This window comes from Balaenoptera musculus, chromosome 8 (assembly GCF_009873245.2).
Source record: "Balaenoptera musculus isolate JJ_BM4_2016_0621 chromosome 8, mBalMus1.pri.v3, whole genome shotgun sequence".
Classification (NCBI taxonomy): Eukaryota; Metazoa; Chordata; class Mammalia; order Artiodactyla; family Balaenopteridae; genus Balaenoptera; species Balaenoptera musculus.
In genome coordinates, this window is record NC_045792.1 from 96,450,727 (window position 1) to 96,476,824 (window position 26,098).

The 26,098-nt window shown below is 40.7% G+C and overlaps 1 protein-coding gene across 20 annotated transcripts in view; it reads right to left on the bottom strand.

Annotated features, from left to right (window-relative positions):
* CELF1 (CUGBP Elav-like family member 1) overlaps window positions 1-26,098 on the bottom strand; it is a 71,436-nt gene that overhangs the window by 36,900 nt on the left and 8,438 nt on the right. Inside the window, exon 1 of one of the 20 annotated variants that reach the window (XM_036862702.1) lies at window positions 16,722-16,740. The exons of the other annotated variants lie outside the window; for them this stretch is intronic. The gene's annotated coding sequence lies outside the window, so the exon portion shown is untranslated. Of the gene's footprint in view, window positions 1-16,721; window positions 16,741-26,098 lie in introns of those variants that run through there. 20 annotated transcript variants of the gene reach the window in all.

Genomic DNA, 26,098 nt, shown 5'->3' on the forward strand with positions numbered 1-26,098 from the left:
GCATGCTAGCTGGGGAATCTCCAGGATACAAAGAGCAAAAGGGAGGCTTGGGGGCTTCCCTGGTGGCGCAGTGGTTGAGAATCTGCCTGCCAATGCAGGGGACACGGGTTCGAGCCCTGGTCTGGGAAGATCCCACATGCTGCGGAGCAACTAGGCCCGTGAGCCACAATTACTGAGCCTGTGCGTCTGGAGCCTGTGCTCCGCAACAAGAGAGGCCGCGATAATGAGAGGCCCGCGCACCGTGATGAAGAGTGGTCTCCGCTTGCCACAACTAGAGAAAGCCCTCGCACAGAAACGAAGACACAACACAGCCATAAATAAATTTAAAAAAAAAAAAAGGGAGGCTTGGGGTTGTTAAGAAGGGCCATTATATTAAAGTATGAAGGACACACATCTAGGTCCCAGAGAACATAGCAGCCCTATATATAGGGGGCTAAGGAACAACCTTAGTTGCATAGCCAAGAGAAAAAGGAAAGTGAATTATTTATTTAAAAAACAAATACATAAGCAGGATATTAATCATCCTACTAAGTCACCCAAAGACTTTTGAAAGAAAACTTAAGCACACAAAAAAAGGACACACCGTCTTCCTCCACAGAGGCCCTAGTCACTTGCAGGAGGACAGTGGGAAGACTAATACACAAGAAGGTATTTTCTTTTTTTAAAAATTTAATTTAGTTTTTTTAGCTGCATCGGGTCTTAGTTGTGGCATGCAGGCTCTTTCATTGAGGCACGCAGGCTTAGTTGCCCTGCAGCATGTGGGATCTTAGTTCCTCGACCAGAGATCGAACTCGCGTCCCCTGCATTGGAAGGCAGATTCTTTTTCTTTTTTTTAAGTGAATGGTGTTTTTTTTTTTAAATTTATTTATTTTATTTTTGGCTGCATTGGGTCTTTCTTGCTGCGCATGGGCTTTTCTCTAGTTGCGGTGAGCAGGGGCTATTCTTCGTTGCAGTGCACAGGCTTCTCATTGCAGTGGCTTCTCTTGTTGCGGAGCACGGGCTCTAGAGCGCAGGCTCAGGAGTTCTGGCGCACAGGCTTAGTTGCTCCGCGACATGTGAGATCTTCCCAGACCAGGGCTTGAACCCGTGTCCCCTGCATTGGCAGGCAGATTCTTAACCACTGCGCCACCAGGGAAGCCCTGGAAGGCAGATTTTTAACCACTGGGCCACCAGGGAAGTCCCAAGAAGGTATTTTCTTTAAAAGCTTTGTCATTCCAGCTTTAATTTTCCTACATTTTGTTGTCTTGTCTGTAAGAAAACAGAAATGCTTTGGGGAGAGAGGAAAGCTAAATGGAAACTAAAAGCTTCAGGTTTGAGTTTTTCACATCTTTCATTTCTGTGGGGAACCAAACTAAATGCATTAAGATCTGTGAGGAAGCCTGAACTACCTTTGTCCTGTACTTCCCTGGAGCTAAACAGAGTCTATTTCTATTAATCTTATCTTCATGTTCTTAATCACCATGTGTAGAGGCATAAAGGTGGTTCCAAAGAGGGGTGAAAAGAGTTAGGGGCGGAAAGGAGCACCAAAAAGGTAGGTGGGGTGGGGAGCAACGCAACAGACAAGGATGGAGGGAAACGAGCAGGACTGTCTGCTTGTGATATGTTTAGATGTTCCAAACATGACCTGCCATGATGTATTAAAATTGTACTTGGCAAGTCAATGGTACAGGGGACTCTGAAAGGCAAGTACCTATCCCACACTGTAAATAATTTAATATTTGGTTTTGGAATATATCCTGGAACTTACATGTTTCAAGGATGCAAGAGTGAATGAACGGTATCATCTCTCAGGGCTGAGAGGAAAGGTCTCAGATCTCCTACACACCTCCCTTAGTGTAGGCAAGGTAATGAACCTTTCTTATTTTTCAGAGTTTTCTGCTGGCCTGTATCTTGAGTAAATAACAAAACACAGTCCTTTACAGGAAGATAGATGGTCACTGACTCAATCACCATCAACAGCTCTTACATAGTATGCACTGAACCAAACTCCAGATATAGAGGCTGGTAACAGGCACAGTAATTCTCAGTGGCCTACATAAGGCCTGAACCCATGACCCTAGCCTCATGAGCATGACTCACTAACTTACTAACAATTGTTAGTAAGTGCTCTCAATAATACCTGGATATAAAGCAGGGAGCTAAAGAAGAAGTGAACTATCCAGATGAGAGGTTTTTGAAATGTTTTTAAATGCAGTGTTTTTCCCATAAACATAAAGGTGAAGCTGTTCAGGTTGAAGATAGAGGGGGGAAGGCAGATCCTACCTGTTTGCCTCTCCTGGCCCTCAGGGTAACCATAGGTCTCCTGGGAAATTTGAAAACAGGCCTGGATAGTTCAAAACAATAGATAATTCACTGATTTTATATCCAGCATTGAGATGAATAGTTTTTTGCACAGATTTTTCTCTTCGAATCTAACAGGTTATCACAAATCAAGGAATTTAAGATGCCATCAATGATAATAAATGCATGCATCCTCAAATTGATGGTATATGCTATTTAAAATCTGCACACCTTATCACCGGAAAGTAGGGAGAAATGTCCAGTCATTTACAAGTGGCTACAATTATAAAAGCTAACATGTTTTGAGTATTTACTGTATGCCATGCGGTGTTTTCAGTCCTTTATATTTAATGCTCCTACCTATTCTATCTCCATTTACAGACGAGAAAAGACACAATGAAGTAACTCTCAAGATCACATGAATCCAGGCAATGAAGGAGTTGGATGGAATGAATATAATGCCAGGCAGTTGGAACCTTGGTTGAAAGCCTGACAGATACACTGAAGCACACAGTAAACTCCCTTCTCCGAGCCACATCTTTCCCAGAGCATCTCCTTCCACTGTAATAAGTTGCTCTACATTGAACAGTCTGGGTCCTGTAGAACATCAGGTTAAAAACTGTCTATAAGGAAGATCATGCACGCAAACCACAGAAAAGACTGTTTAAATGCTGAGCGCCATAAAGTTGAATCTGACCATTTTTCTTAGGCAAATCTTGTAAGTAGGTAAATGTCCAAAGTCTCAACTGTCCTGAGAGAGATCTGATTAAGGGTAGTGAAAACTTCCTGCTGTTACTCAGTAGATGTGTGACTCTGATCAAGTTCATTAACATCTCTTAAGTGTCAATTTCCTCACCTGTTAAAGAGGACTTAACTATACACATTATCTCAAAAGGAACCAATGGATGCCCAGAATACACTCAAGCCACTGTACAAATCTCTAACTGGAAGAGGAGACAAATAATAGGAATGACTTGGGAAAATCGTGCTTTTAAAAAATGTTTCTTACCTTTAGACTGTTTGCAATGCCCTCACTTCTTTCTTTTTCCTCCTGTTATACGGCTGGCTCAATAAGAAGGTTGGGCTTACTGCTTTGGAAAACTGCATGTCCTCCCACCCACATACCCTAGGAAAGCCAAATAACCAGATAAAAGGATCAACTTTGGAAGCTATCCTAGCTAGCGAAGCTCTTCATGATGCAGAACTCCACCAGGGATCAGTGCTAAATCCAGTTGAGTTTGTCTGGATTAGCCACTCTACCTGTTTTCCCTAGGAACCTGCAGCCAGGGAATAGCAGCTGCCACCAGAGTCTAATTCAGGATCCTGGGCACACACATCACAACTAATAGTGAGTAGAATCTACTCAAAGACTAGAGCATCAAATGAAATAAAATGTGTGAAAGTATTCAGCAACAAATAGGTGGATTCAAGACTGAAAAACTATTTAACCACTAACTGTTTTTGCTCATCTGTAAAATGGGGGTGATTAGGTGGATTAAACAGATACAATGAAACACACAGTAAATGCCCTTCTTCTATTCTTATCATTCCCAGAGCATCTCCTTCCACAGTAGTAAACTGTTCCATGTTAAACAGCCTGAGTCCTGTACATCAGGCTTAGTTCTGATTTGTCTTGGTCAGCAGGGATAAAACGTGACACTTCCTCTGTGGGGTATATAAAAACCATTCCCCCCCCACCACTTCCGACACTTGCTCTGTGGCTACTATTTCCATGATTCACACTTAAGTTTGGGGCTTCTGATTCTTTACTGACTGAGTCATCTACATGTGTCCTCTCCCTGACCCTAGGAGAGAAGATTATAAACAGACCTCAACCTCATCTCCTTCGCCACTGGCCAGTATGCTCATCCTCTCTTTAGAGGCAACAATTTTTCCCCAGCTTTAAAAAAAAAATTGTGGTAAAAAATACACAGGAACTTCCCCGGCGGTCCAGTGGGTAAGACCCCACATTTCCAGTGCAGGGGGAACGGGTTCGATCCCTGATCAGGAAACTAAGATCCCACAAGCTGCACACAGTGCGGCCAAAAAAAAGAGAAAAGGTTACTATCTAACCATTTTTGAGTGTACAGTTCAGTAGTGTTAACAATGTTATGCAAAATGGCAACACTTTCTTCATGTGACAATTATAAACATTTTCTTGTGAGCAGCCCATTTTTTTTAATAAAGTACATGCACAGACTCTAGACAATGCTATACTTTTTTTTTTAATTTTTATTTATTTATTTTTATTTTTGGCTGTGTTGGATCTTCGTTTCTGTGCGAGGGCTTTCTCTAGTTGCGGCAAACGGGGGCCACTCTTCATCGCGGTGCGCGGACCTTTCACTGTCACGGCCTCTCTTGTTGCGGGGCACAGGCTCCAGACGCACAGGCTCAGTAGTTGTGGCTCACGGGCCTAGTTGCTCTGCGGCATGTGGGATCTTCCCAGACCAGGGCTCGAACCCGTGTCCCCTGCATTGGCAGGTGGATTCTCAACCACTGCGCCACCAGGGAAGCCCGAGCAGCCCATATTTAAGAATCAAGAGTCAGGGGGCTTCCCTGGTGGCGCAGTGGTTAAGAAGCCGCCTGCCAATGTAGGGGACACGGGTTCAAGCCCTGGTCCGGGAAGATCCCACACACCATGGAGCAACTGAGCCCATGTGCTCTAGAGCCTGCAAGCCACACCTACTGAGCCCGCGTGCCACTACTGAAGCCCACACGCCTAGAGCCCACGCTCCGCAACAAGAGAAGCCACCGCAGTGAGAAGCCCTCGCACTGCAATGAAGAGTAGCCCCCCACTCGCGGCAACTAGAGAAAGCCCGCATGCAGCAACAAAGACGCAACGCAGTCAAAAATAAATAAATAAAATAAATAAATCTATTTAAAAAAAAAAGAATCAAGAGTCAGAATTGGCATAAAGCCTGACTTTGCCAATATCATCCTTATCTGTATGTCACAAACAATAAATATAACACCTATCTGACAAAGCCAACATAATATTTTTAAAATTTATTTTATTTATTTTTATTTTTGGCTGAGTTGGGTCTTCGTTGCTGGGCGTGGGCTTTCTCTAGTTGCGACAAGCAGGGGCTACTCTTCATTGCAGTGTGCGGGCTTCTCATTGCAGTGGCTTCTCTTGTTGTGGAGCACGGGCTCCAGGCATGCGGGCTTCAGTAGTTGTGGCTCGCGGGCTCTAGAGCGCAGGCTCAGTACTTGTGGCGCACGGGCTTAGTTACTCTGTGGCATGTGGGATCTTCCCGGACCAGGGATTTAACCCGTGTCCCCTGCATTGGCAGGCGAATTCTTAACCACTGCACCACCAGGGAAGCCCCAACATAATTATTAAATCCTCTGAAACTGCTACAAAAAGTGGTTCACAAAGTTGAATGGTGGTGAGTTGGACTTTGTTCTTCTTCCTTTCCCTGATCTGCCATCTTATCTCCTGTTTAGTTATATAATCTTTCCATATGACTACGTACACAGCTAAACAAGAGTTCATCTCACCTAAGAGGCATTCCATTTTGGAGGTGCTCAGGTGAGGCAGACAGGGAATGCAAAATACATTTTTAAAAATCTCTTTTCCTACTTCCTCCCCAAATGCCTATACTCTCCAAGTAATTCTCAAATCTCCATTAAGTATTCCCTCTCTCCTCCCCATACAGCTCTCTATTGGGGGGGGGGGGGAGTAGGAATCTCATTCTGTCTTTAGCTCCTCCTGTTTCCTTGGCAGCACTGTCAGCCCTGGGCAACAAAATTGCTGGATGTAGCAGCAGCAATTTACATATGGTAGCTAAGCTAATGTGCAGCTTTCTCTGGGAAGAATTGCTAACTGTCCTATGTATCTTTCTAGTTTGAACCCAATGTTCCAGGCATATCAGTGTTAAATATTTGCCTAGCAGCTTCTACTTCCTAAAGACACAGGGAACCATGCACAGAAGTCAGAGGCAGCAAAGGTTCCCCACTGTGTGGAAGAAGTGGGGGCTCTAAAGATACAGAGGGCTACAAGGACTGAGACACTGACAAAGCACCTAATCCACACCCAAGGGCTCAGTCATTCCAATTTCCCATAATATTCATGTATCATTTGCTGAAATCTGGCATGTTCAAAGACCACCAGTTCCGCCTTAGTTTCACTGCCCGGCCATAAGGCCAAATCTGTCTCATCTAGTGAGTCACTACTGCTCCTCTCTCCAACTGCATTTTGATTTCAGCCCACTTGTGCAGCTCATCAGGGCTGCACCATATGTTAGTACCATGTAGGCAGAATGTGACTAATTTTTTTTCTAAAACACTGTCAGAGTTACTTTTTAAATTACCTTATAATCTTCATGTCTCTGAAGAGTCATTTCTATAATACATAACCTTCTGGAAATGACTTTATTCTCCTGAGTGCTCAAAGGAGATTCTTCAGCATTTTCATTCCCATTTTCCAGATGAGGGAACTAAAGTGAAGATACTGGACTAAGCGACCCAGGTTCCACAAGCAGCCAGTAAGACTTTTACTTTCTGGAGTCACAGCACTCTATTTGGTAAAATAAGCCAGTCTGTAAAATGCTTTTTTGGAGGGGAACTCAAAATATTAGTTTGCTTTTATTTTTCTGAGGTGATTATTAAACTTTAGGCATAACAAGTACTTGGAATTCATAAGCTGATTTTGATGACTGGTCTCATGATATCCATCTGAGTAGTTTTAAGGGAAAAGGACTGAATGAGACATGGACCACAAATGTTTTTCTGAGGCAGAGATCATAAATGGGTGGAACTAACATTTTGAGAGTAAAAGAAATATATCTGGCTTGCAGATTCAGCTACCATCACCATGTCCCCTAAAAATTTTTTAAAAAGGAGGGGCTACTCCTCCCTACTCTAGGCAACATGCCTCTTCTCCAGCAATAATGGTTGCTGGTTTTGATAGTTCAACTTATCTCAGGACAGTCTCTGTAGATCTTTCCTTTCAGGTCATATGATCATTCCAGTAACTGTTTGGGGTAGTAGTTTGACTGCCATTGCATTAAGATCTTTCTATTCTGATAAACAACAAGGTACTACTGTATAGCACAGAGAACTGTAATCAATATGCTGTGATAAACCATAAGGGAAAAGAAGATGAAAAAGAATTTATATATGTATAAATGAATCACTTTGCTGTACAGCAGAAATTAACACAATGTTGTAAATCAACTACCTTCAAATAAGCTTACACCTGATGTACACAAAGGGGCATACATAAGAACATTGTTTATAATAGCAAAAACTGGAAACATATATGCATATCAGTTGGGTGCTGGTTAAATAAACTATAGTACAGAGACACAATAGAACACTCTGTAGCTATTAAAGAGAAAAAAGCAGTTCCAATGTACCACTAAGGACTGATCAGGAGGATATATTTATATAAGAAGGGATTGGGAATTCCCTGGCGGTCCAGTGGTTAGGACTTAGCACTTTCACTCCCGGGGCCCGGGTTCGATGCCTGATCGGGGAACTAATATCCCTCAAGCATCGTGGCGCAGCCAAAAAAAAAGAAAGAAAGGATTTACACATGGCTTGTACATAAATAGAATATCTCTGGAAGGATAAAGAAAAAATTGCTAACAAGGTTGCAGAAGTGGAATACTGACTGAATTGTCTACATATGGATATGTTATCTATTCTACAGAAATTTTTTTTTAAAGAAAACTCTTGAAATTATGAGGGACAAAGAAAAATCCCAACTCAAGCTCTGTTACAAAACAAGCACCTTGTTTTTGTATTTTTTTTTCCTGCTTTGCCAGAAACTTGTGTGTGGAAACAGCCAATGTCCAGGTTAACCAGCAGTATACCTACCACATGTGAGCTGAGTAATTATATTATACCATTTGAAATTATCCCAGCAATTCAACTGACTGCAAACGTTACAGCTGGACTATTTACAAAGTTTGGAGCTATTTTCAATCACTCAGCTGTATATCTATGTGTACATTTCTTCAATCAACCTTTCCTGCCAGGCAGAGTGCAACATTAGCTGGATTCCAGTAAGGAAGGCAAAGGACAGGGTGAGATAATGTGTCAAAACCAGTTCTATAAATACAGCTTTTGGCCTAGTACCTCAAAAAGGAATCAAAACAGCTTCAAGCTTAAATAGAAAAATCCTACAGTCCTGCAATATCTTACTTGAAGGCTCTAGAGAACAGAAGAGGCCAGGGATCTGGAATCTTGTTTCTCACACCATATCTTGTGTCCCCCTCCCTAACCTCAGAAGGAGGTTAAGATCGAATTGCAGGTTATCAATCCAAGTCAGCATCTCCCCACCTCTTCCCTTATCTTACCCCCAACACTACCAAATACATCAATATCCTCTCACTGAGCTCACTCCAACTCTTAGGCTAACGTGCCCAATATACACAACATATAACAGTTCTTCCACAGTACCTAACATCTAACTTCTATCATCTCCAGAATCCTTGACCAAGCAGCCAGGAACCCTGCCTGTACCATCTGCCCCAACCTCACCCTAAACACATGGGCACTCAGCAGGATGCTTCCATATGGTCTTGTCTCAGGAGGTTTGTCCTATTCTGTTGAAAAGCAGGAAACTCTACTCAATCTCTTTCTGTTCTTAAGGTCATAATTCTACAAAACCAGAAACCACTTCTTTCTGTAGAGATGCTTCCTGAGATAGATAGGTTTTATGCCAGAAAATACAAAAATTACACCTTTGCTTCAGCCAATCAGGGCGTATGTTCAGCATGACTTGATTCATCCCAAAGGATGTGCAGCCCAAGGGCAAATTCTAAATATCTCTTTAATATTGTCACTTTAAAAAAAAAGTGGCTTCAATTACCATGCTTTCATCACTTTCTAACCGTGCTCCTCACAATTACCATGCTTTCATCACTCTCAAATTGTGCTCCTAAAAGTGCTTCTCACATTTAAATACCCATTTATATGATCTCTGTCACCTCCTTCAAATCACTCCTAAAAAAAAAATCCCACTGTTCCACAATATTAAACTTGTCAGTGCTTTGATTTCATTTTTACAAAAACAAGCTCTCTGTAAAATGGGAGATCTATCCATCAAAAAACACATAGAGAACATCCAACTCTACACCTAGAAGCAGAGAGGGTACAAAAAAGGCTCTATCCCCATCCCTTGGTCAGAAGGCCCTATCCCCTTCTGTCTTGTTCAGAAGACAAGATTTACACAAACAAAAAACATAGGACAGCATATACACAAGGGAAAGCATATATGGTTAGAGAAAATCTGTCATCAATTTGAGAGAGACAAACACCTTAGAAGAGCTGATTCTTCCCTGTCTAAATCAAACTTTTGTGCTATTTAATCACACTGTCTAAGATGGAATAACATTTTTGCTACCCTCCACTGAAATTACTCAGCCTACCAATAATTCTCCCGTCATAATTTCTTTTAAACACATCTCCCTATTATCCTGTTACACTCACACAGATTACAGCTAGTGGATTAGGTAAAATTTGCCAGTCTTCCCTTCCCGTGCTCCCCTATGAAGGTCTCTCCTGAAGATATGTAGCGCAGGGACCAAGAGTTTAAAGAAACTAAAATTAACTCTGCTTTCAATATCTTCAGTAAACAGTCTGGCACCAGCAGAGATAAATTAGTAATTTTGGGAATGCTTCACAGACTCACTATTTGCCTTCCAGCTTTTTATCATCAAAAAATGAATTAGTTGACAGAGACCTGCAAAACCAAAGTCATATACTGTAGTCATTTTCAGAAGGAAATTCTAAAATGAAACTGGGTTAAACTGATTCATGATTCAAAAATCCCCAAATAAAATTCAGAACGTGTTAATAAAATTAATAGTCAAATATTGACTATAAGCCTATAATACACCCTACACTCAGACTCTGGAGTCACACCACATTTTTTTTTTTTTTTTTTAATATATTTTATTTTTGGCTGCATTGGGTCTTCGTTGCTGCACACAGGCTTTCTCTAGTTGCGGCGAGCGGGGGCTACTCTTTGTTGCGGTGCGCGGGCTTCTCATTGTGGTGGCTTGTCTTGTCGCGGAGCACGGGCTCTAGGCGCGCGGGCTGCAGCAGTTGTAGCACGTGGGCTCAGCAGTTGTGGCTCGTGGACTCTAGAGTGCAGGCTCAGTAGTTGTGGTGCACGGGCTTAGTTGCTCCGTGGCATGTGGGATTTTCCTGGACCAGGATTTGAACCCGTGACCCCTGCTTTGGCAGGTGGATTCTTAACCACTGCGCCACCAGGGAAGCTCCCACACCACTGCTTTTGAATCCCAGTTTTGAGCTTACTAGCCAGGTTTAGCTTCGGGTAAATTGTTTAACTTCTTTATACCTGTTTTCTCATCTGCCAAATGGTTATGGTAACTGTATCTACTTTAGGAGATGTTTGTTAGAATTTTAAAACTCATGTATGTAAAAGCATTTAGAACAGCGCCTGGCACACAGAAACCACTCAATAAACTTTTGCTATCGTTACTATTCCAGGCACTAAGGTTGGTGCCTATGGTGGGCGAGGATTGTTTCTCTTCAAAATGGAGTACCTAAGATTTTAATTTAATTTTTTTCTATTCTTCTTCAAATTCCTTTCCCATTAAGGTTATTACAGAATACTGAGCAGAGCTTCCTGTGCTATACAGTAAGTCCTTGCTGGTTATCTACTTTAAATACAGCAGTGTGTAGATGTCAATCCCAACAAAATGCAGTACCTAAGATTATACAGAAATATTTCCTATTAGAAGGAGAGGGAGGGGTGTAGATAAGAAGGCAATGATTGGCTGACAAATCTTCAACTGGGCCTGTTGGCGTCCAGCGTAAGTGTAATCTTCATTACGAAATACTGAACCACTTGTTCTAAGAGCACTTACTTATTTATAAACATTTATTTACTACCCTCCCGCGTCGTATCAAAAAGGATTTATGGAAGCTTTCAAAAAGCATACAATGAAAAAAATAACAACTAATGAGACCAGGAAAATTATAAAGTTTTTTTAAAGATCAAGAATAAAGGGAAAGCTGAAATAGAGATGTGCTAAACCACAGTGTCCTTTACTGAGGTTGAGCAGTAAAATCAGAGCTGCCACTGATTTTAATCTCCAATGACAGCCCCTAAAGAGAGTATATAGTGATTCATGGTATAAATGAGAAAACATAAGTAGAATGGCGAGATGAGACAGGCACTAAGAGTTGCCAAGGGGAAGCTGAAGCCCATTTAACGCCACACTCAACAGAATTTTATAAAGTCATCAAGTAGGTAGGACCCATGAGAGACTCAGCACCAGGTCCTAGGCCCTACACAAACACATACACCTGAAGCCAACAATGGACAAGTCACAGAACAACAGACTCCTAAGTGGTTCAAAGGGAGAATACATCAGTAAATGGTCACATGGAACCCTGCAACCACACCACACAGCCACAGAAGAAGCTGCCTCAGTGAATGTATTTCTCCAGCATTTTAAGTCCTTTACTCTCCTCATGGGCCACAGTTACAAGTATGTGCAGAGAACTGTCTCATCCCTACTCAGCTGACAAGTTCTATTCCCAACTCGGCATGCTTATGACTCAGGGGGGGGATGGGGGAGGGGAGTAAAAGGAAAGGGTAAAACAAAGAAACCAACTTGAATTTAGACTTAAGTTGATCAAGATCGAGCAATTCATTTATCTAATTAGAATATCTCATAACAAAGCAAGAGAGTACTCCTTAAATATATAACAAATCCAATACTCTTTGGAAATAAACTGAAATCTGTCTGCATGTCATGTCCCATACTATTCCTTAAATAGACATGACACCAAAAAACATTACAAGCCCTCTGTAAGGCCAAACTTTACAAAGCACTCTGAATCTGTGCAAACAGCACAGGCCTCTGCAAAGCCCAAAGCAACAGGGCATTTCCCACAGTTCCTCTCCCAGCAAAAGGCCAAGGGAAGAGGCTTAGCCCCTACTGTACCCTCTTCTAAAAAGATGTGTATGAGGTCATTTCTTAAGGGGGTAAACGTGTCTCAGCCTTTTCTACTCAAATCTTACATCAGGAAATTTGTGTGCCAGGAAAGGAATTCATTTCCACCCCTAAGAACTGGGCTTTGTGACAAGTGAAAAACAAAAGGGAAAAAACACTACTACTTTAATGAGAAAAGTTTCTAAGAGAACACAGAGACCATTTCTGACACTATGTTTACCAGTTTGGCATCCTCTCCCTAAAATATATTTTGTTAAATAATACAAATCTTGTCTCCTCACCCCATCCCCAAGATTCTGAAACATTCTTTACCATTTATAATTGACAAAACAAAACACAAAAGACAAACAGGTCACCTCTTTAACTTGAAAACCTCAGTCCTCCACAGAAATGTACACAGACAGACAGATGGACGCACGTAAGAACACAAATTGCAAGCCCTGGCTGAGCCCTGAGCAGGCCAGAGCCAGGATGGGCGCACAGGGCAGCCACGCGGCCGAGCTAGTGGGCTGCTCCTGCTGTTGCTGTACAAATATAGAAAGCTGAAAAGTGGAACAGCAGCTTCAGCAAAACAGGTCCTGCTCCCTGCTCTGAGAGGGAGGAGCAGGGACCTGAGCAGCTTTATCCATACATGGTTGCTGAAAGGGGGCCATTAGTGAAAGCCCAATTATCTCACACACATGCACTGCGTTCACATGCTCCAGACAAAAAACAGAAACACACAGGCTGGTACTTGAAGAAAGGTTTGAGATTCTATTTTGGCCAAGGAACTTCCCGATAATTTCAGTCACTTACACCAAGAATCCCTCTGCCACAGCAAACAGGAAAGACACTGTGAGAACTTCAGCAGGCTGCACTCTTACCAGGCCGGCAGCAGCCATGAGGCTTAATTTATCATTTAAATCCTGGAACTTAACATGCAAAAAAGGTTATTCCGCATGTGTGTGAAGGGTCCTAGGCTTCACGGGCCCTTTGCTGCTTTCAGAATGAAGGTCTCATTCCAACTCTCAGTTTTAGGTCTCTCCTTTTCTTTTCTTCTGATTTACAAGTTAAAATAAATTTGATACAACTTTTAAAATATATTTCCCAGGATGCTGGCTTATATAATCAGAAGTCAAATGTTTATGTTCTAAAAATTACTTTGCTTGGAACAATTCATTCAGATTCATCTCAATGTGAAATATATGAAAAGCTTAATTTCTGGCCAGAGTGAACTCTCCAAAGATAAGAAATGTATGGTTTAAAAAAAAAAAAAAAAAAAAGGCAGGCAGGGAATCAAAAAAGGAAAGAAAATGCATGGTTGATGGGCTCAAATGATTCTGTACTTTAGCTCCCAATGAATCAACCAATACTTACTGTGCATTTGAGATCTTTGATTACAAAATACTTGCTAAGTCACCCAGTCGTGAAGGGGAGCTCCAGAGAGGAGAGCACTGCCTAGTTCCTTTCCATCACTGACATGTCTGGTATATGTGTGTGTACAATCCTCCAGCTTACGGGACATAAATAAACATACTAGGTTGCACCCCAGCAAAACGCTTTCTCTAAAACTGAAAAAAAGGAAAGCCTTCAAATTCTTAAAATTAATTGGTTCACCATAATTATTTACTTTAGTATATTTTATAGGCAAATTGACCATTTGAAATTTTCTCTTTACCTTTTGTAGGTAATGTAGTAATGACGAGCAAAAGATGCCAAATTATAGCAAAACTGATCTCTCAATCCCACCACCTAGATCTCATAGTGCAAGGCAGAGCCTTGTCCACACCCTGTTTGATGTGCTGAAAAAGAAAAGAGCACAGGGACTTCCCTTGCGGCTCAGTGGTTAAGAATCCGCCTGCCAATGCAGGGGACACGGGTTCGAGCCCTAGTCCGGGAAGATCCCACATGCCATGGAGCAACTAAGCCCATGCGCCACAACTACTGAACCTGCACTTCAGAGCCCATGAGCCAGAACTACTGAGCCCGAGTGCCACACCTACTGAAGCCCGCGCGCCTAGAGCCTGTGCTCCGCAACAAGAGAAGCCACTGAAATGAGAAGCCAACGCACCGCAATGAAGAGGGTAGCCCCCGCTTGCCGCAACTAGAGAAAGCCGGCACTCAGCAACGAAGACCCAACGCAGCCAAAAATTAATTATTTTTTTTTTAAAAAAAGAGAAAGGAGCACAGCAGAATTCCAGCAGTAGAGGCATTTTCATGTCCCACAAAACACAGACATGCAAGTGTTCAACATTTTATTTAAAATCTCTTAACTGTGTTAGTGGCTTATACATTTTTTTTTAATACATTTAATTTTTCTGAGCAGGCCTGTTATAGCAACTTTGATTTCCCAAAGTGTATTTTATTGTGGACTACTATGCTATTTTTTGGGTGAGATCACAGCTTTAATTACCCATTAAGATTACTTACGTAAAGATAAACAACACAATGCAAAACACCACAGTTGTATACACCAAGGGTGGTTAAAGTATAACCACAAAATCAAAATGGCTATACACACCTATAGTATGGCCATTGGCAAGTCATTTCTTTCCTGTTATGTGCTTCCTCAAGTGAAAAATGGTATTGGACCAGATCAAGAGTCCACATCTAGGGTCCACAGACCTATAGAATTCACGGATATTTCATGGATCCCATAAACCCCACTATATTATGTGCAAAATTTTATATATATGTAAAATATATTTATGTACTTAACTTAGGTTTATAGGGAAATGGGTCCATAGCTTTTTACCAGATTTTCAAAGGGGTCCATGATCCAAAACAGGTTAAGAACCAAAGACTAAACAATATATAGTTTGTTCCATCTCTAACATTCTGTCATCTCCTCTTGCACCTCCTAGTCCAATAAGAAGGGAATCTTCATGACTAAACCTAGTCAAGAATAAACAAGTCACCCTGGCCAAGAAATTATTCAAAACAATATATCCCAATTCAAAAGAACCTGAATTGTTTTAGATGCAGACTAACATAATGCCTTTTAAAAAAAATTCTCAGACTTCCCTGGTGGTCCAGTGGGTAAGACTCCGAGCTCCCAATGCAGGGGCCCTGGGTTCGATCCCTGGTCGGGGAACTAGATCCCACATGCATGCCGCAACTAAGAGTGCACATGCTGCAACTAAAGAGGCCACACGTAGCAATGAGGATCCCATGTGCCACAACTAAGATCCAGCGCAGCCTAAATAAACAAATAAGCATTTCTCAAAAAAAATTCTCGAGCTACTGTAAATCAACCATAACCTCAATTTAAAAAAAAGCCTCAGGAAAAATTTCTTTTTGTCCCAAGCAAATTTTACTACCACAGCTCATCTCAGGAGGCTTACAGGAGAGTGGAATTCTATAGATTTGCTTAGGAACATCCCACTAGATACTTCCTCTCTTACCAGATGTACTTTTTTTTTTTTAAGAAGCTAAGGCCTCCAGTTTCCTACTTCTAATTCTAACCTGTAGCAAAGAAAGTAATAGGAGACAGGTAGAGAGGGAAAAAACTAGAGCATGGAAGATTGGAATAAAGAAGACCGATAATAGGCAAACAAAGAAGCTACCCATCCTGTCAGCAAGACGTGGTATCTGAGAATAGCCACTGCCTAATATCTCAATTTGTAAAAAGTATATTACATAAAAGAAAAACCTAGCCTTCCTCTAAGACAATAAAGGAAAAAAAATGTGTCTGTTCCTGCTGAACCATTTAAGCCTAAAATTTTTAGGTTCTCATGGCAACCTAAGTCATCACACTGCACATACTGTATATAAAATACATATTTAGAGGCTTAACTAGTAAACTCAAAATGTGACATATGTGCAATGTGGGCGACAACATTATTCTGGGAACTTTAACTTTAAAATCTTCCAACTTTTATTTTGCAGCTTCAAAGATGATATAATACAGTCAACTATGCAGAAGGTGCAAGCTCAAGGAAGAGGTACAAAGAACATAAATAGAAGCAAAGAGATGAAAGACAAAAAAAATCAGGCTATCAGAAAGTTTCGGAACATGGCTCTCCCTCCCACTGTGAATCAACCTGTAAATGGAGACTTAAAAAACAAGATTGCTAGTGAGGACATATATCAAGATAGCATTTGGGACACACTTTAATGTGGGCCCAGTCAAAAGAGGACATGGTCACAGAGCAGACCATTTGGTAAAAATGGCACTGACTGCAAGGCAGCCAAAAGAGATTGGTGATTTCTTTCTCTCTCTTTTCTGGGAGCTCATGGAATATGGCTGTTTAGAATTAAGAAGCAAAGTCAGAGCCAAAAGGATGGCTGTGGGGCATGGGAGTTGGAAGATGGGGACCAGACTTTAAGAAGAAGGGTAAAAAAAGGGAGATGGCAATCTTTCATGTCACAACATTTCTCACTAAGGAACCAAATAAAGATGTAACATCCAGTTTTCTCACCTACTGAATGACCCGTGGGAGGGATACCCCCACCTATCTGCCCATAGGAACTCCATGCATTTCTTTTTAAAGACACGAAGATGCTATGAATGCTACCTACCTTAAAACCACATTTCCATGCCACTTCTGCTAGGGTTACATCACTCCTACTTTTCAACAAGAAAACAGGTAAACAGTTTAGGTAAGGTACACAAACAGTATCTTATCAGGGCAGCTAAAAGATAGGCCCATTTTTTCCTAACTCAAAGGTAAGAACTTCTAAAATGAGACAATGAATTTACATTACTGATTAACAGTTAAAAATTATACTACCACATGAAAAGGAGTGGTTACAAAAATAAATTCTTTTTTTTTTTTTTAATATTTACTTATTTATTTATTTTTGGCTGTGCTGGGTCTTCATTGCTGCACGCGGGCTTTCTCTAGTTGTGGCGAGCGGGGGCTACTCTTCATTGCGGTGCTCAGGCTTCTCATTGCAGTGGCTTCTCTCGTTGCGGAGCACGGGCTCTAGGTGCGAGGCTTCAGTAGTTGCAGCACTCTGGGCTCAACAGTTGTGGCTCGCGGGCTCTGGAGCACAGGCTCAGTAGTTGTGGTGCACGGGGTTAGTGGCTCCGCAGCATGTGGGAATCTTCCTGGACTAGGGCTCGACCCGAGCCTCCTGCATTGGCAGGCGGATTCTTAACCACTGCGCCACCAGGGAAGCCCAATTATTTCATTATTTTTATGAGGCTTAGCCTCTAAAAGCAAGAAAAGGAAAGGAAAATAGCACAGAATTTGGAGTGTGGACTCAAAGCCCAGCCCTGACCTACCACTTGATAGCTGGATGCCCCCAATAAGTTACTATCCTCCCTGAGGTTCCTAACCTCAAGTCTCCTTGTCTACAAAATGGTACGGATGAAACCATCTCCCTCTTCCTCTCTCTCATTCCCTCCCTTCCTCTCCTCTTCGTTTCTCTCTCTCACTCCCCACACCTCCCACCCAAAACGTGAAGTCTAACAGCTAGTTTCCGTCATTACACTGTAATTCAGCATACTTTCTTATCAAGAAAAACTGTGTGATGAACTTTTAAGCAAAAATTCACTGGTCAAATTAAGAACCAGAATAATGACAAAAATAATAAATATGTTTTGGAGTAAATGAAGGAAAAGGGCACTGGGTCGAGGCTACAATTAGAGATTTCTTTCCGAGGCAGGCCACACCTGCTGATGACTAAAATATTTGATTACCTTAATTACCCTGGCTGCACAACAAGAAGGGCTGGTGGTCATGAAATTCCAGAATATTAAAAACTCAGCCACATTTTCATTATAGCATTCTCTACCGTGTTGAAGTCAAGACAGCAAAAGACTGCCAACAGCATTTTCACTTTAACTTTCTGGTAAGACAGAAAGAAAAATTAACATTGGAGCCAAATTCTCCATTTTTAAATATGGTAACTTCTTCGAGGAAAAAGTATCTGTGGTTATAAGAAACTGAAAACATTTCTGTATACCTTATTAGAAAAGATGCATTTATGCTTTGCTTAAAAGGTATAAAAAAAAAAATCTCAAGCTAATAATCTTAAATGTTTACCTGTTACTACCTTTCAAGCAGTTAGGAAAGAAGAAAAGTGAAATAAAGGCTGAAGCACTTACTGAAGGGACATTAAATGACTGGCATATTGAGCAACAATGACATCCAAGAAATGGACTTAAAAAAAAATTCTTTTTTGGTATGTGTAATTAATAATTACCAAAATAATGTTGGTTTTGAATCCAAAACTCACTTCTGTGTAAATGAACCTACTCTAAACAATGACAAAAACAGTGACAAATGCACCACAAAAAATACAAAACAGCTTGCCTATTTGGCTTTTGATTTTAAAATATTTTGAGGCCTCTTTTGATACTCTTTAGCTCACCATCATCTCATCTTATTAAGCACGTTATAAAATACTTTAAGCTGAATATAGCATTTATCATCTCTTCCCTCCCAGCTGTTAAAGGACTAGCTTGTTCCAAATATGGCATTATCTTTTCAAAGTTCTAGAGTTTAGGCATGACATAATTCTTTTAACGAATTATCTGCCTTGTCACGACTGACAAGCATGACTTAAACGGAGATCAACAGGCTAATGAAAAACATTCAGGTCTGATTTTCAATTGCTAATTTATAAGGGGAGAAAAACAAAGCTTATAGCTTTAAAATGAGAAAGCCATGTAAAACTATCTTCTCTTTGAAGTCAGGCAGTGAGGTTTTTGCTAACTAGATAGGTAACCCCCACCTCAGGGAAGAGGCAGAGGGCACCTGCCCAGGATGCTGTAGAAGGGATTCCTCCACTGGGTAGAAAATTCCCCTGCATGACCTCTAAGGTCTTTTCCTAACCTCAGAAACTGATACTTGGTTTTTGAAAAGTAGAGGCATAGCAAATGTGATGTGTGGGCAGAGACAGCAGAACCGTCCTGGAAAATGAGAAGATCTGGGATGGAATCCTGCTTCTGCTTCTATGTGAACTTAAGTAACGCATTTCACTTCCCTCATTTGCAAAATTAAAGGTTTAGAGAAGAAAATGAAGGTCTTAACATTTGGAGCCTATGGCTTCTTCCTATGCCTTTCTTGGCCACCCACCACCTTCCCACTACTGCACCTTACCATAATTAGGCAGCTTTTTAAAGCATCTAATTAATGGAACACAGAAACTTTAACTTTCTATTTCTGGCTTGTTGCAAATGTGCAACAGCATTTTACCAAGGAGTAGCTAATGCCGCACAATTCTTGATATACTGGCTTTTCTTTGAACCCCAGTGACAGTTACACAGTGACAAGTTGTAAGCAAGGAGGTTGTTACCATGGGGACCCAAGAGGATTCCTGGGGGTGGATCCAGCAGGCTTTTTTTTCTTTTGGTCAGAGCGTTTTTGTTTTTTTTTTAAATTTCTGGCTGCGTTGGGTCTTTGTTGCTGTGCGCGGGCTTTCTCTAGTTGCGGCGCACGGGCTTCTCATTGTGGTGGCTTCTCTTGTTGCAGAGCACGGGCTCCAGGCGCCTGGGCTTCAGGAGTTGTGGCTCGTGGGCTCTAGGGCACAGGCTCAGTAGTTGTGGCGCATGGGTTTAGTTGCTCTGCAGCATGTGGGATCTTCCCGGACCAGGGCTCGAACCCGTGTCCCCTGCATTGGCAGGTGGATTCTTAACCACTGCGCCACCAGGGAAGCCCGGTCAGAGCATTTTTGATGGTCTGGATCTAGCAATCCAGAAAGCCTGATCTAATTTTTCTTCAGCAAGCTGCCTTCAAGAAATATAGCAGGTCCAAAAGGGTTATTTTTAAGTAGTTTCCCAATCCCAGCACAATCTATAACCCACATTAGTTCAGTAATTTGCAAGGTTTAAAAAAAAAAAAAAAAAGGACTTGTAAATGCATCATCCAGAGGCTATTAAACAAAAATGGCATATGATAAAAACAATAATGATACAATAAACCTGGTGTCTTTCCATGATTATTTCCCATATAGTATACAATTCTGAAGAAATACTGTTTTAGTGACTCTCTTGCAAGAGTTAAATATATTCAAGTTTTAATCTCCCTAGTCATAAAAACAATTAAATAAATACAGCTCAATAAAGTTTCAGTGACCTATGTATGCTTCCATATCCTTCCAGATCACGATACAGCATAAATTATATTCAGTATTTTCCTATCAAGACTTCAAAGTTCTCCAAAGCAAGTTTCTACTCAAGAAATTTTAGCTTCCCTACATGATTATGTCAGAAACATATCACACAAAATAATTATAATAAATAAAACTGATTATAAAATAAATCACACTGATTAGACCAGAACAGAGTTTAAATTGCAAGTCTTGCCTCCAAAACTGCTGTGTATGGACAAAGGGGATGTAATTCAGGGAGATGAACTGTCACTCCCAGCTAAATGTGCGCTGGCGCTCAGCTCCCCTGAGACCCATTCTGTTAGAAGATACCTTAAGAAAACAGATCATTTACAAATCTAATCTGTGGATCTGGTTTGTTCAGAGAAGTGGAGCAGTCAGAATTCAAAAGAAAACATTCCTCTATGTCTTACTTAGCCCAGAGCAAAGTTACACCAGACAAATTAACATTAATAAATAAAAATAGAACTTGATATCATAGTAATAATCTAAAACTTCAGCTTTCCTAGGCCTGATCCACAATAACTGGAGACCTAGAAAGCAGCTGGAACAAAGCTCAAGAAGTGTCCCTGTGCTCAGAAAAATCTTTCCCTGATCTCAAACTAATAATTACTGAAAACCCTAAATATAAATGCCACTAAGATAAAATGTGTTGAAACCTAATTCATAACCGTACTATAAAAGTAAAAGACAAGTCACAAATTCACAAGTCTAAAGAGAAAAAAAAAATGGACCTAAAGAGACAAGATATACTGTCAGCTAAAGGTAAACAGGCATCAAAATATTCCAGAGGGACTTCCCTGGTGGCGCAGTGGTTAAGAATCCGCCTGCCAACGCAGGGGACACAGGTTCGAGCCCTGGTCTGGGAAGATCCCACATGCCGTGGAGCAACTAAACCCATGCGCCACAACTACTGAGCCTGCGCTCTAGAGCCCTCGAGCCACGACTAGTGAAGCTCACGCACCTAGAACCTGTGCTCCACAACAAGAGAAGCCACTGAAATGAGAAGCCTGCGCACCTCAAAGAAGAGTAGCCCCCGCTCGAGGCAACTAGAGAAAGCCCTCATGAAGCAACAAAGACCCAACACAGCCAAAAATAAACAGATAGACAGATAGATAAATAGATAGATAAGATTAAAAAAAAAAAGAGACAGAGAGAAACTTCTCCTTCCAATGCAGGGGCTGCGTGTTCTATTCCTAACTCTGGTCGGGGAGCTAAGATCCCACATGCCTCACGGCCAAAAAAACCAAAACAGAAGCAATATTGTAACAAATTCAATAAAAACTTTAAAATTGGTCCACATCAAAAAAAAGATATTCCATAGAAATATTGTATCTGGTTTTCATATATTTACTCGCCTAAGCTTTCCTGTAGCAGGTCCCAAAGGGTTATTTTTAAGTAGTTTCCCAATCCCATCACCACAATCTATAACCCAAATTAGTTCAGTAAAGAAGTCTGCAAGCTTAAAAAAAAAAAAAAAAATTGGACTTGTAAATGTATGCAGAGGCTATTAAAAATGGCATATGATAAAAATCATAATGATATAATAAATATGGTGTCTTTCCATGATTATTTCCCATAAACTTTAAATAGGAAGTGCAGAGGACAAGCCCAGAGCACAGTTTTGCCACTTTAGTTTAATATTAGACAGTCTAAGAGACTCAGGGCACAGGACATGAGAAGAGGCAAACTCTTGGGCGCTTTATTTGTTTTTACTACTGGTTTACGAGTTCCTTGATTTTATTTTTAAATGCATGTCTTGGCCCAGAAAAGCAAAAGAACATAGACTGCCAGTAGTATCAGATTCTCCTTTTCTTATTTTCTGGAGCTACAGAAAAGAGTCAGAATCAGGGTTGTCTAGGAGCCTTCTGATGTTGTCCAGGCAATATACAATATGAGGTTTTAAGATACATGAAGGCTTTTACAGTACAAATCTTAGCCAACTTAATGTCTTTCAATGGAAAGCTGCTTACATTTTTTTCCCCAGAAAACTCCTTGGAGCTTTAAAGTACTGATTATTTTCAAAAGACAATGATTTGAAGAAATGGATTCACAGAATTTTAATTTTAAAAGTTTTCTTCCTATTTCTAGTCCTTAGTACTGAACTGTCTCAAAACATAAAATTAAGTGCCATTCAACATATATAGTACTCAACAAATATTTATCAACTACTTACTTTGTGCAGGGCCCCATACCAGTAAACACTATGGACTGTAAAAACGTATAACTTCTTCCATGAACAGCCCTTAGTTCAATACTATATACACACTACAGTACAGTACAAAGGCATAACACTGTTTAGGTTTATATTCTCAACAATTCGGCCTCCCATGTAAAATAACGACTTCCAGCTTTTTCTACCCTGCAAATCTATTCCTTCCTAGTAGTATACAAATCCACATTTCTTTTTAATTCCTGTTTTAATATTACAGAGAAATTTTACATTTCTCTGGAATAAAGTCTTTCAACTTAACAGAAACCAAATGATCACAGGAAGAAAAAAAAATCAAATTAAACTGTCCTTCTCAGAGCTTCCCTCTCTCCCTCATTAACATTTCTCAAAGAGAAAAACACCACTGTGATGCTCCTATTACAGATCATTCATGAAGTTACTAACTGAGCTGAGACCAGACAGACTCCATCAACTGGGCACACAGCCATTCACCATTACCCTTTGTTTAAAGTCTCAACTGCTGTTCAACCCGCATTATTGTGTTCCACTCAAGTCCATCAACTTTTTTTAAGAGGAAACAATCAGGAAACAAGCAAATGTGCTACTTTAGAAATGAAGAAAGGACCTAATTCACATGCCTCACAAAAAATTCTTTAAAAATGATGGCTCGCTTTAAATTTCCTACCTGAAATAGTATTATTACTTTATTATCAGTCTTACATGCCTAAAAAGAACTAGTTGTACACAAATAATCATTAGAAACTTGTTTTAAAAAAAAACCCAAACCCTCAATCTTGAGCTGGCAAAGCACCAGAGAGAAGCACTCTGTGCACCAAAAGGGAAAACACAGATGAATGTCTACACTACAGATGGAGAAGCCAAAACCCCAAGCAGCCTAAGCCTGAGGGTGAGGAGGCTGCTGGGGGAAAAAGGGCAATCTTCCGAAGAGCCATGATCCCAGGCTTGACTATTCTAAAATTCAAATCAGTTTAAGAAATGTTGGGCAGAGTTCTGCACTAAGCATTTTATTAAAAGCTCTTTTGGTTGTAATTAAGAGAACTTCCTCCAAACTAGCTTAAGCAAATAAAAATGGCATTAATTGAAAAGATACTGGAGTATCTCATGGAACCCAAAGGCAGAAAGTACACCAGGGCCACACCTGCAAAGCCTTTCTGCACCCAGGCTTCTATTCTGCATGTGCTTCTAGTCTGCCTCTCTCTCCAGAGCTACATTTCTCATCAATGCTTCTTTCTGGATAAATGTACTTAATTCTCCCTCCCTGCAGACTGGCCTTCACTGCTTCCACATGTATTAAGCCTGAACTTGGCTGTGCCCCAGCGTCTGAGTCTATATGTTTCAAGTTCTCTGAATAGAGGTGATCTGTTTGTTCCCTAAAGACACGAATCTCAGTTCCAATCTCAAATTCCTAGAAGAAACTGATGTGCCCAGCTTGGGCCATGGCCCACTAAACTGCTACAAGAAGGGCTAGATCACAGAGTATAATTAGGGTAGGGGCTGCATGCCTGACTCCTTAGAAGATATATAATACACTAAATAAGCAATAAGGCAATCTCCACCCTCAAAAAAACCTTAAAATCTCACTGAAATGAAAAAAAAATCATTAATACTAAAATAACATCCTATGATACAGTATTAGAACGAATGGACATGAAAAGCTTCATGACAAAGATCAGCTGGGCACTAAATGACAAACAGAAATTGAAACAGGAGCAGCGAAGGGCTGAAGAACACAAAATGCAATGCCTGCTCCTCTTGCTCTGGCCATAAATCTAAGAATTATGGACCTAAGGAATACACAGTCTTTTACCACATAAACAGCTTCCAGTGAAATATCCTAGTTGGAAGCCTGCTATAAGGTTTAAAATGACTATATAACCACAAAGCAGTACTGTTTCAATGTGCAGGAATAACCAGGTCGCTGATGAATGTCAGTCATACATTTTCAAGGTGCTTGTCACCACCACCCTGACTTCCTTTCACTCCCTGGACCCCCTAAGACTCTTGATCAGACAGCAGCGTTCAGAATCAGGCAGGCAGCCAGCAGGGACAGCAAAGGTGTTTCTCCCTGGTAATATCCCACCCAACTTAGCATGGTTAAGTTAGCAACATCATGCAGACAACTCATGCAAGAGAGAAACACCAGCTAAGCTATGTAATAGTAGTGGGGGGGTGGGACTGGAGCAGAAGAGAATGTTTCCCACACACACAAGCTGCAAGCACAAAAAAACTGGGAAAAGCCTACAGTAAATTATCTGTACAAAACAGAAAGTAGCAAAAACTGAACAGATGTCCAAATAATACTGGGTTAAAAAAGACAGTCTACTCACAGTAGACAATTAGTTACCCCACATTATCACCAAAATATCACACATTCCCACAGTCTCTGCAAGAGCTTGCTTCAATCTCACAGGAAACAAAAAGGTAAAAAGAACAATGAGAAAGTGGTGACAGTTTCTAATTTAGTGATTCCTTTGCTGAAAAGTAGCAATGTTATGTAAATGAAAACTACTGACCTATCAAAATTAAAAGTATAACACTATAAAATTAAACGGCTTTAGAACCAAAAATCTTCATTTTGTATAATCCCCAAACTAAAGACATTTCCCAATTTGGGAACATAATTTCAATGGAGTTTCAACATGGCGGGGGGGGGGGGGTGGAGGGGGGCGGGAATGATTTTAACTCCATTTTGTCAAAGCTGAACATAGTTATGGAGGTCAGAAAGTTAGTGAACACTTCTTTCTAAAGCTACACTCCTAACCTATGAACACATCCCCAAAGTGGCATATTAAAATCAATTAAGTGAGATCTCACTGCAGCCTCTAAACCAGAACTCACCATTCCTCTTCATATTTGCTGCCATATTTTCTAAGTGGAGGAACAGAAAAATCAAAATGTTACAATCCATAAGCTGTTCTGAAAGTGAGTCCATTTCTTGTAAAGCGGGGAAAAGGTTGGCTGACTGAGGGTCACATCAGAACTTCACAAAGCTCTAAGAGTTAAAATGCTTTAAATCATTAAGATATTTTATACTCACAGTCTCCCCTAACTAGGCTTTCTTATCTCTTAAACACAAAGTCTAATTTTAATGTAACTTTTATGAATTTCATGTTCTCTGTATAAAAATTTAAAAACAATGGCAAGTATGAAGAAAAAAAAGTTGCTCATGTCCCAATGCTCAGAGAAAATTTTGGTATTTATCCTTCTAGCCTGTGAGATAAGGTTTTTAGAAGAATTAAAGATTTCCTTAGCAGAAAGAATGTGTTAATAAGTCAATGTGCAGTTTATGATGAATATAAAACATTCTTGAAATTTTTTACAGGTCTGGAACTCAAAGAAGTTAAAAATAAACAAATTTATGCTCGTGGCTTCCATAGCATAGCAGAGGTTAAAAAAGTAACTACAGAACACAGGAATTCCCTGGCGGTCCAGTGGTTAAGACTTGGCGCTTTCACTGCAGCGGGTCCGGGTTTGATCCCTGGTTGGGGAGCTAATATCCCGCAAGCTTCCTGGTGCGGCCAAAAGAAACCAAAACAAAACAAAAAAAACCCTACAGAACAGCTATGATGATTAATTCTGTAAGGAAACCAGTACTTCAAGGAGATTCTAAAGCCAATTTCATGACAAGGACAAGTTACAATCA